At 63.2% G+C, this 9,678-nt stretch overlaps 1 long non-coding RNA gene across 1 annotated transcript; it reads left to right on the top strand.

The window, feature by feature from the left end:
• Positions 1–75: 75 nt before the first annotated feature.
• LOC121043050 (uncharacterized) lies at positions 76–9,288 on the top strand. Its single transcript, XR_005796665.1, has 4 exons — positions 76–439; positions 4,887–4,971; positions 5,474–5,594; positions 8,505–9,288. It is a non-coding gene; the product is annotated as an uncharacterized LOC121043050 (long non-coding RNA).
• The last annotated feature ends 390 nt before the right edge of the window (positions 9,289–9,678 follow it).

The following is a 9,678-nucleotide window of genomic DNA, read 5'->3' on the forward strand; positions in this document are numbered from 1 at the left end:
AGTCCAGCAGGGGTGGGGTGGAGCGGGCCCGCAGGAGGGAGCCACACGGGGTCCAGGCCCAGGCCCTGTGCTGGCGGCTGCAGCCTGTGGGCCGTCTGTCCTCCCGACAGACAGAGAGGCGGGTTCGCCTGGGCCCGAGTTGCGGGTCGTCCGAGCCGCTGCGTTGAGCCCACGAGGCAGTTTCTCCCGGCGGGAGCCTGCGTCTTGCCTGCCCCTGGCCCAGTTCCCAAACTCCAGTGGTTTCTCCCGGCTCTGCCTTCCCACTCTTTCAACCCCCGTTGCCTCTGCTTCCTTGCATTCGACTGTGTCGCCGCCATAAAATAGACCAGGGCGGCCGGATCCCCGCGGCTCAGAACATGAGATTTCCTCCCCGGCGGTGGGAGGCCTGACGTCTGATTAGGAACGGAGCACAGGGCGTCAGCGCACCTGCAGCCTCGAGGTACCAGGAGGGACTGTGCTTCTGAGCCGGTGGGGCACTTCCGCCCCGGGAGGCGGACTCTGCAGTCCTGTGGGAGGGGTCCCGTTGCGGGAGGGGGGAGGGCTCGTGGTCGTGGAGGGCTGAGCAGGAGAGTCCTGTCAGGGGGCACTTTAGGACGACCCTCTGCCGGAGGCCGGTGCCGGAAGGAGCTGCCGTCCCGTCCTCTGGCCCTGATGGGGGAGAGGTCGGGACTGGCCTAGACGTTGCCCCCCAGCCAGTGTTGGGGTGTTAGGGCCTCCTGGCCCCCTCCCCCACCCCCCCGCTGGCCAGTGGAGATGCTGGCCAGGCCACAGGCAGCTCTTGCCAGGCCTTGGAGCCAGAAGACAGTGGTGCGTTCAGGTGGGGAGGGCAGGGTGGCTGGGGGAGATGGGGAGAGAGGGGGGACCCCCAGGCTAGCCCCAGGGATGGGGTGCCTGAACCCCACCGGCCCGTCTCACTCCTTTCCTGGTGGGCTCCTCACGGCGGCTTCCACAGAGAACAGGGAGCAAGGAGACGGGGCGGGGTGGGGACCAGGCTGACAGCTGCGTGACTGTCCTGCCCAACCCCCCCACCCCCGCCCCGGCCAGGTGCCCACCCCCATGTCTGCCGGCCGCTGGTGTCTGGCTCTTCATCCCTTCAACCTGAAGGCTGGCGATGCCCGCTGGGGGCCCGGTGAGAGCCAGGAAGGGAACCTGGGGAGGCCGCGAGCTACAAAGCGTCTGCAGGCAGAGGACAGGGCCAGGGCCCGTTTCCCACCAGCGCCGAGGCCAAGGACGCGGGAGCTGCAGGCAGGGTCGCTTCCGGGCGGGCCCTGGGTGCCCACACCTGCTCCAGCTAGGGCCACCGCGTAAAATACGGATGCCGTGTTGGACTGCACACGATCAGCGAACTGTCCTTCTATTGTCTGATTTTTGGGACATTGCTTACATTCCTTGGTTACCTGAAATCCCAAATGTGAAATTCCTGTCATTTTACTTAAATCTGCGAGCCTGGCTCCTCCTCCTTTGGGATGCCTGGAGGAGGTTGGGGAGAGGGGCTTTGTCTCCCCTTGCCCACACGGGGAGTGGGTTTCACGCATATTCCCCCGTAGCAATGGTTCACAGTAGGACCTCGAAATCTTTGTGGCCCAACAGCCACAGAATTTTCCATCTGCTTTGGCCGAGCCACTTCTCCCAGGTGCTTCCGGGAACCCAGTAGCTCTGGGTATGTTTGTCTCTGCTTTTGGTCACTTGGCTTAACCACACGGTACGCTGGCTCCTTTGAATTCACCGGAACAGAGATGTCTTGCTACCTTGGGGTCGCAGGCCTAGGTGAGCCTGACTCCTGGCACGCCTCTCCGTCCCCCCGCCCTGCCCCGCAGCCAGCCTGGGTGGGAGCCGCGTGCTGGCTCCACGGTGGAGGTGCGTCGTCCGCTGTGCACCCGCGGGGATGTGGCTGCCCTCTCTGATCTCGTTCCTGAATCTGAGGGTTGGATTGGGCGATCACGGGGATTTGCCCCTTCCTGGTGCGTGGCGACATAGCAGTCACCAGCCACGCTCCGCGTTTGACCATGGCTCGGACCCAAGGCCGACAAAGGTTTGCTTTGAGGAGCCAGATACCTCAGCCTTCGCCCTCGGAGGGTGGGCATACTTGAGTCAGACCACGTAGAGGCCTCAGAGTCTGCGTTAAGCTCTAAAAGTGTGTGGGGCTGTAGGTGGGGGAGGCCGATGGGGTGGAATGTCCGGCAGGAGAAGGGCCTCGCCCCTCCCCACACGCCCCACAGGTCAGCGAGGACCACAGAGCAGGATGGAGTCTGGAGGACGGTAAGAGGAGCCCCTGGGGTTCAAACCCAGTCCTCACGGGTTTCAACCGTCCCGTCGTGACAAGGGGTAAAGATTCTGCATCCCTTTTGGTGGCCAGTCTTCTATATGCATGGTTAAAGACCGTGTACGATTGCAACGCTAACGCGTGCCTCGGCGGATGAGAGATTCCTCGGTGAGTCCGTTTCTTCTGTGGCCATGCCCTGAGTGATAGGAACTCTTCACATGGCTAGAAATACACATTTGAAACAAGGATCCTAAATGGTTTCCCACTCACAGCGGAGCCCTGCGTAGACAGGGTGGGGCAGCCCCCGTGGAACGGAGTGCCGGCCAGCCTGGGGGGGGACCCAGGGCACAGAGGGACTCCGGGAAGACCCCCTCACCCTCCAAAGGCAAAGACTGCCCTTCCACTTGCAGAAGACTGGCCCTGTCTCCAGGGGTCCCCTCGGGGCCCCCGGGTCGAGCAAACAGCCACCATGTCCCAGAGAAGGGAACAAAGCCACTGGCCCCAGGCTGGGTCTCTCCTGGCTGTCTTTACTGGCCAGGGCCCTTGTGACACCTGCAGCCTGTGTCCCCCCAAAGCAGCAGACAGAGATGAGAGGTCAGTCTCTGGGGCATCACAGCATGTCTCCAAGTCCCCGGGGTGCTTGGTGGTCATGCCGAGGTCCTTTCTACCCCCTGGGTCCCGAGCCCCTGGCTAATCGGAGTGAATGGTGTTGGCCAGACAGGCGGGAAGGGGCTGGTGGGGGGCCCCCCCGGCAGAGCCCTCAGGGCCCCCAGCTCACGCCCCCCAGCAGAGGCCCGGGGAGGTGTAGGACTCTCTTTGGGAGCAAGAAGCAGATGTCAGAGCTTCTGTTAATAACGGAAACCAGAGTTAACGACATCGAGGCAGAGACGCTTGGTCTCTGGATTGGCTTTGTCTCTGCATCGCGTGGCCATGTGCGGGGACCCCGTGTATCACGGGGAGTGGCCAGCAGTAGCTCCAATCCCTGCACCCCCCGCCTCAGGGATCAGGGGTGGATTTTCCCGCCATGCTCCCTGGCTGGATGTCAGCCCTCCCTGGACCCTGCGGGGCGTCCTTCACGGCGGCCAGAAGTGCTCAGCGAGCCTCTCTGTGGCCCCTCTCCAAGGCCTAGGGACCCCACACTCTCCCTCTCCCTCCTCTGTGGCAGCCCCCACCAGCGGCCCGGGTCCCTGGGTGACCACAGGGAGGGGGACCCACCCCCGCCAGACCCCGGCGGGTGCACAGAGGTCTGGAGTGACCGGTGGGATGTGCTTGATTCCCTGCTGTTCGCCATTTGTCAGGCGTCACCACCTCGGCTCTCAGCCTCCTGTCGCTTGGAGCCATGGCCTTGTCCTGCCTCCTCGGGCTGAGCCCCAGCCTGGGACGGAGGTCCCTCTGCCGCGCGGCCTCCTCGCCCCCTCCCTGGTCCCCCTGCCAGGTGGATGGATTCCTTGCCCCTGGGGTTTCGCTCCTCCTCCGAACACGGTTTCTGAACACCTGCTGGGGGCGCAGCGAGGACGGAGACAGAGGAGTCCGGCAAAGTGGCCGCCCCAGAGCCCCTCCCGCCGACAGAGCCACGAGACAGAGCAGAGCCTCGCAGCCACCCGCCGAGTCTCTGGCTCCATCTGCTTTGTCACACTTAGCCGCGTGCGCGTGCTGCCGCGTGGCTTCCCGTCTATAAAGCACCGAATGGAATGTCTTTTTATGGAACAGAATCTTGCATGGGACCCAACATACGGGAGATGTAAGCGAAGCTGCTCAGGGAAGTGGCACGGACAGGACTGGGCGCGGGCCGGCCTCTGTGCCTCAGTCTGCCCCCCGGGATCCCTGAGGCAAACCCACAGGCTGAGACCCCGGGGAGCCTCCTGAGGCCAGAGGCCCTGTGATCCACCCTTGTCCCCGCCGTCCTGCGTGCAGTGGGCACCGAGTAGGTGCTCAGGGTGGTGGGTGCCCTGCAAATACAATTGGACGGAACGGGGTGGGGGGGGGCTTCCCGAGGGGCTGGCACTGTTGCTGCCCTCCAACTGGGAAGGGGGCCCCAACTGAGAAGTCTGTGGGACATGAACCTCATGGTTTCAGACCACGCTCCTTCCCTGCCAACGGCCTCCAGCCTGGCCTGGGGCTCAGGTGGGTTTACTTGGGTCTCTACTGGGGGGCAGACCAGCGCCCTGAAGTGTGCGTCGGGGGACAGACCAGGGATGAGTGTGCCCCCCCCCCCACCCTGGCCAAGGGCGGCTGTTTGTGGGGAGGGGTCCGAGTTTGGACGCGCAGTCCTCACGGACGCACACCTCACGGCGAGGATGGGTGTACATCTGGGGGGGAAAGACAGGGCAGGAAGCTGCAGGCAGGTCCCCTCCTCCCGTCCCCATGCCCCGTGTTCTTCGTTGGACTTCTGAAAAGCCTGGGCATCGGGGGCCTTGAACTCAAGGGAAGCGTGTTCCTCTGCTGCGTTCTGAGGTGTCCTTGTTGAGGCTGGAGAATAAAGAGGAACTTCACTTAGTGGCTTGTTGGAAAGTTGTGTCCCCACCCGCAGCGCTCCTTACTTGGGGACCTGGAGGGCGGGGCTTATCCTGGCCCCACAGCGGGGAGGGCGGGCCTGACTCTGCCTCTGGGCTTCTTCCTCCAGACTGGGGACAGGATGACCCCCCTAGACCCCAAGGTGACTTCGCTCACAGCTGGACCTCCCCCACTGTTCCCGGAAGCTCGCCAAGGTGAGGGTCCACCCTGACTCGTGGGTGTAGACGGGTGAGCACGCTGGGTTGCCCTGGGAGGACCCCGGTGGGGCGGGGGCCGCACGGGGCCTGGACAGGGGTCATGACCCCCACTAGTCACATTGTATCAGCCCCCGCACTGGTCAGCTCGGGCCCCCACAATGGATTCCACAGACTGAGGGCTCACACGGTGGGCATTTATCTCTCGAGGCTCTGGAGGCGGGGGTCGGGGGGGGGGGGCGTGATCAGGTGCATCCGGTTCCTGGTGAGGCCCCTTCCTGGTGTGCAGACAGCCACCTTCTTGCTGTGTGCTCACGTGGTGGGGACAGAGGAAGCCAGCTGCCTGGTGGTCCCGTCCCAAGGGCCCCACCCTCACGACCTCATGTGAGCCTGATGACCTCCTTCTCCAAACACCATCCCTTTGGGGGTCAGGGCGTCAACGTGGATTTGGAGGGACACCATTTGGTCATGGCCGCCTCCTGCCCTCCCGCTTATCTTCCAGAGCATCTTTGGGCCACGGGAACCTGACCGGCCAGTGAAGCCTCCCCAAGGTTCCAAGCTTGAACTCGAGACACGGCCCTCCGGGCTCTTGCGGCCGGCCCGGCTGCCCAGCGCAGGATGTGGTGAGTGCGGCGGGAGACGAGGTCCGGCTCGCCCTGGGAAGCCTCTCCCGGGGTCAGGCTACGAAGACAGTCGCTTCCACCTGGCTGACCCCTCCCCGCCCTCCAGCGCCCTCCCCTGCGACAGAGCCTTGCTGGTTTCTTGTCTGGTTCCTCTTTCTCCTTCTGTGTAAGAAAGGACCCAAGGTTTTCCTTGAGGAGCCCCCCTAGCCGCTGCTAGCCTTGTGTTTAGGGGGACCTGACCCCGAGGGAGGGCTGGAGGGTAGAGCCAATGCCCCGTGCCCCGTGATCGGGGCAGGTGTAGACGCGTGACCTGCGTGGACAGTTAGAGAGGCTCCCGGCTGCCCCTGGAGGGGGTCTGGGAAGCCGCGTGCTGAGCCGACGGGGGTCACATTGCTGCCACGTGGAGCCCGAGGAAGCAGCAGGTGAGCCGCCGAGCAGAGAGGGCGTGGAGGCACCATTGGATCCCTGGATCCAGCTGTACCTGCATCCGGCCACCAGACCAACGGCACCTGGGTCTTTTTTATGTTTAAAAAAGTAGACTTTAATTTTTAGAGCATTTTCGGCTCATCGCAAGATTGGGGAGCAGGTACAGAGAGTTCCTGCGGACCCCTGTCCCAGCAAGCACAGGCCCCCGCTTTCAACATCCCCACCAGAGTGCACTTGACACATCGCTGTCCCCAAAGCCCACAGTTTATGTTCCATGTCATCTTGCTGTCGCGCACCATTGCGGCTTTGTACAGATGTGCAATGACGTGTGTCCGTTCTCGAGAGTCACACGGAGTAGCTTCACTGCCCTGAACCCTCTGTGCTGACTGTCCCTCCCATCTCCCCGGCCCCTGGCCCCCACTCGTCTTTTATCGTCTCCACGGTTTTGCCTTTTCCAGAATGTCACAGACTTGGAATCGTACCTTGCGTAGCCTTTTCGGACTGGCTTCTTTTACCTCGTAATATGCATCTAGGGTCCCTCCAGGTCTTTTCACGGCTCGACAGCCCATTCCTACTTAGTGCCGACCCACATCCCGTTGTCTGGATGGACCACAGGTTGTCCGTTCACCTGCTGACAGACACCTCGGCTGTTCCAGGGTTTGGGGGCTCTGAATGAAGCCGCTGTGAACACCCGTGTGCAGGTTCTCGTGTGGATATCATTTTCTTTTCTTCTTCTTTTTTTTTTAACGTTTATTTATTTTTGGGACAGAGAGAGACAGAGCATGAACGGGGGAGGGGCAGAGAGAGAGGGAGACACAGAATCGGAAGCAGGCTCCAGGCTCCGAGCCGTCAGCCCAGAGCCCGACGTGGGGCTCGAACTCACGGACCGTGAGATCATGACCTGAGCCGAAGTCGGACGCTCCACCGACTGAGCCACCCAGGCGCCCCTGGACATCATTTTCAACTCCTTGGAGAAAATATCAGGCAACATGACCACCGGATCGGATGGAAAGAGAGCGTTTAGTGTGTGAGAAGCTTCCAAGCCACCTCCCAGAGTGCGTGCCGCTCTGTGTCCCCACGGGCCGGGCGTGAGCGGGCGGCTCCGTGTCCTCGCCAGCATGTGGCTTTGTCGGCACCTGGGAGCCCGGTCCTTCCCACAGGTGTGCGGCGGGTCCCTGTGACTGTTCTAATGTGCGCGTCCCTGACACGTGCCGTCGGTGGCGTTCACTGAGAACCTTCCAGGTTCAAGGTGCTTTACCGCGCTGACGTGGGTCCTTGAGGAAGCGCTCTGCCCGCGGCCTGCGTCAGCAGTGCCATTAGATCTTGGGCTGCCGAGGTCCAGGGAGGGGAAGTGACTGGCCCAAGGTCAGGTAGCCAGTGAGCGGAGTGGGACCCACGGGTTCTGCGACCTGATTCTTCGAGAACCGCTGAGCCTGACATCCCGGCCTCTGCAAGCAAGGATGGGTTCCTGGAGCCTTCAGAATGTGGAGAGCTCGCTGCCCCTCTGTCTCTAAGGACCTCCGCGGTGAGGCTCCCGGCGGCGGCTGGCACGCGGGAGCTGGGGTCCGATGTCAGGAACACGTGCCGATTGCAGGGTCGTCCCCAGGTAGTAAGGGGTGGCCCCTCGCCGGTCCAGCAGCCCCTCGCTGTCGGCTTGGCAAAGTGGAGAGTGTGGGGGGCTTTCTGGTTCGGGCGTGCCGGACAGGAGGACAGGATCTGTGAGACCCTACATGCCCCAAAGAGAGCTAAGTCAGAGCAGCCAGCTCACTGCCCCTTCCAGGTCCTAGCAGAGCATGAGGATGAAAAGTGCCAGAACGCTGTTATGCGCGAACGAGTGATGCTCTACGGGCAGTGTTCCCAGCTGGCCCGCTTGGGGCACAGCCGCGGCACCGTGGCTGGTGTGACTGTTCTGTGGTCCCCCCGTCCTGTCCCCCTGGGAGAGGGTCAGAGCCGCCCTGGGCCTTGGTGTGATGCTGTGGAGGGGGCATCCGAGGGGCGGTTGGAGGCAAACCGGCTGGGGCAGGGCTGGGGCGGATGAGGCGTGGGGACGTGCGGCCAGAGGCACCCAGATTAAGTGGTTTGGGGCAGGAAACTTCCCAGGTGACATTTCTCTCCTAAACGCCACCAAAACCCCCCCCGGTCCTGAGCAAAAGCATTAGGACGGCCGTGGAAGGGGCCAGGACATTCAGGGGCCGTGGGTGCCGTTCATCCTTGCTGTCGGGAGATCGTGTCCACCGGAGACACTGGGGGCGCGAGCCCTGCCGCTCCCTCCTGCCTGTGACACCAGCGTAGGTCCAAGGGCCCTCTCCGGGGAGCGTCTTACTGCCGTGCAGTGAGGGGCTCTTAAGGAGCCTTTGCACCTCATGTCCCCAGCAGCCTTTGGAGAAAACAGGTGCCCCCAGCGACCCAGGGCCAGGCCATTGTCTCCACCTGGAGAAACCCAGAAGGGTCAGGGTCCTTGTAGCCCCGGCCTCTCCTCTGCAGGAGCTGCTTCCCCGGGAAGAGCTAGAGGACGTGCGGGGACAGCCGACGACCGATGACCCCCGCTCAGGCCCGGCCCTGCCTTTCTCTGTGTCACCTTGAGTCACTGACTCATTCTCTGAGCCCGAGATGTCCTCCTCTGCAAAGTAGGGGTGCAAGTGGCCTGGAGGGGGAGGGCCTGGCAGACTCAGGCAGCGTGAGGCTCCGTTCATGGTCGGGGGCGGCAGGCGGGTGCAGGTGGCCCACGGCTGGTCTGCGAGAAGCTCCCAAGGCCTGAGAAGAATCCCCAGCGCTCCTTGTGGTGAAGGTCTGGGTGGACTTGGCTTCTCCCTGAGTCGCTCTGATAAAGGCCGGTCAGAGGGGACCAGGGGTCTGGCCCCGGCACCCAGAAGTCTGACCGTCCCCACACCAATGATGTCCCACCAGTGGCCAGAAAGGCTGATTTGGGGGTCCCTGGATGGCCCTCCAGACGCGATGCTCCTCCCCGCCAGACCCCTGAAGGGATGGGGCAAAGTGAGTCCTGCTGGTGGCCCTGGGACCGACCCGGGTGGAGATTTGGGGCTGCCCTCTGGGGCTCCCCGCCCACCCCCTGTGCCCCAGAGTGTCTCCGGTCTTCTCACCTTCCTTCTTCATCCTTCAAAACCCTGCGCCTCAAAAACCTGCGGCCTGACTGAACCAAACTGGAAGACACAGGCTCCAGGCTCAGCGCTGACCTTGGGCAGGACAGTGGACCCACCGCGTGTACAGATCCTTTCTGAGCAACGGGCCAGGTGGGGGCCGCAGGCACGTGGGGTCCCCGACGGGGCGGAAGGGCTCTCAGTGGGGCCACGGATATGGGGGGGGGGGGGGGTCCTGGGGGAGGGGCTGAGGTCTTTCCACCTGGGACTTTGCAGCTTGAGCACTGCCTGGCCCAGCCCCTCCACCGGCTGCTGAAGAGCACTGGAACGTTCCACCCCAGCCAAGGCCGAACGCTCCACCCCTCCTGGCTGGGCCCCTGGATGGGGTCCCTGCTGGCCATTCGCCCCTCTGTGACCTTGGGCATGGCCTCTGGTTTTCTCCATGTGTGACACAGCCACCTCCACCTGCAATCGGAGATTGTCAGGGGCGTTAGGCTAGACGTGGATGCAACTATCTGGCTCAGACCTGTGCCTGGTGACCCCTCAAAGCCTGTCTGTGG

This window comes from Herpailurus yagouaroundi, unplaced genomic scaffold, assembly GCF_014898765.1.
Source record: "Herpailurus yagouaroundi ecotype Mexico unplaced genomic scaffold, PumYag 186, whole genome shotgun sequence".
NCBI lineage: Eukaryota > Metazoa > Chordata > Mammalia > Carnivora > Felidae > Herpailurus > Herpailurus yagouaroundi.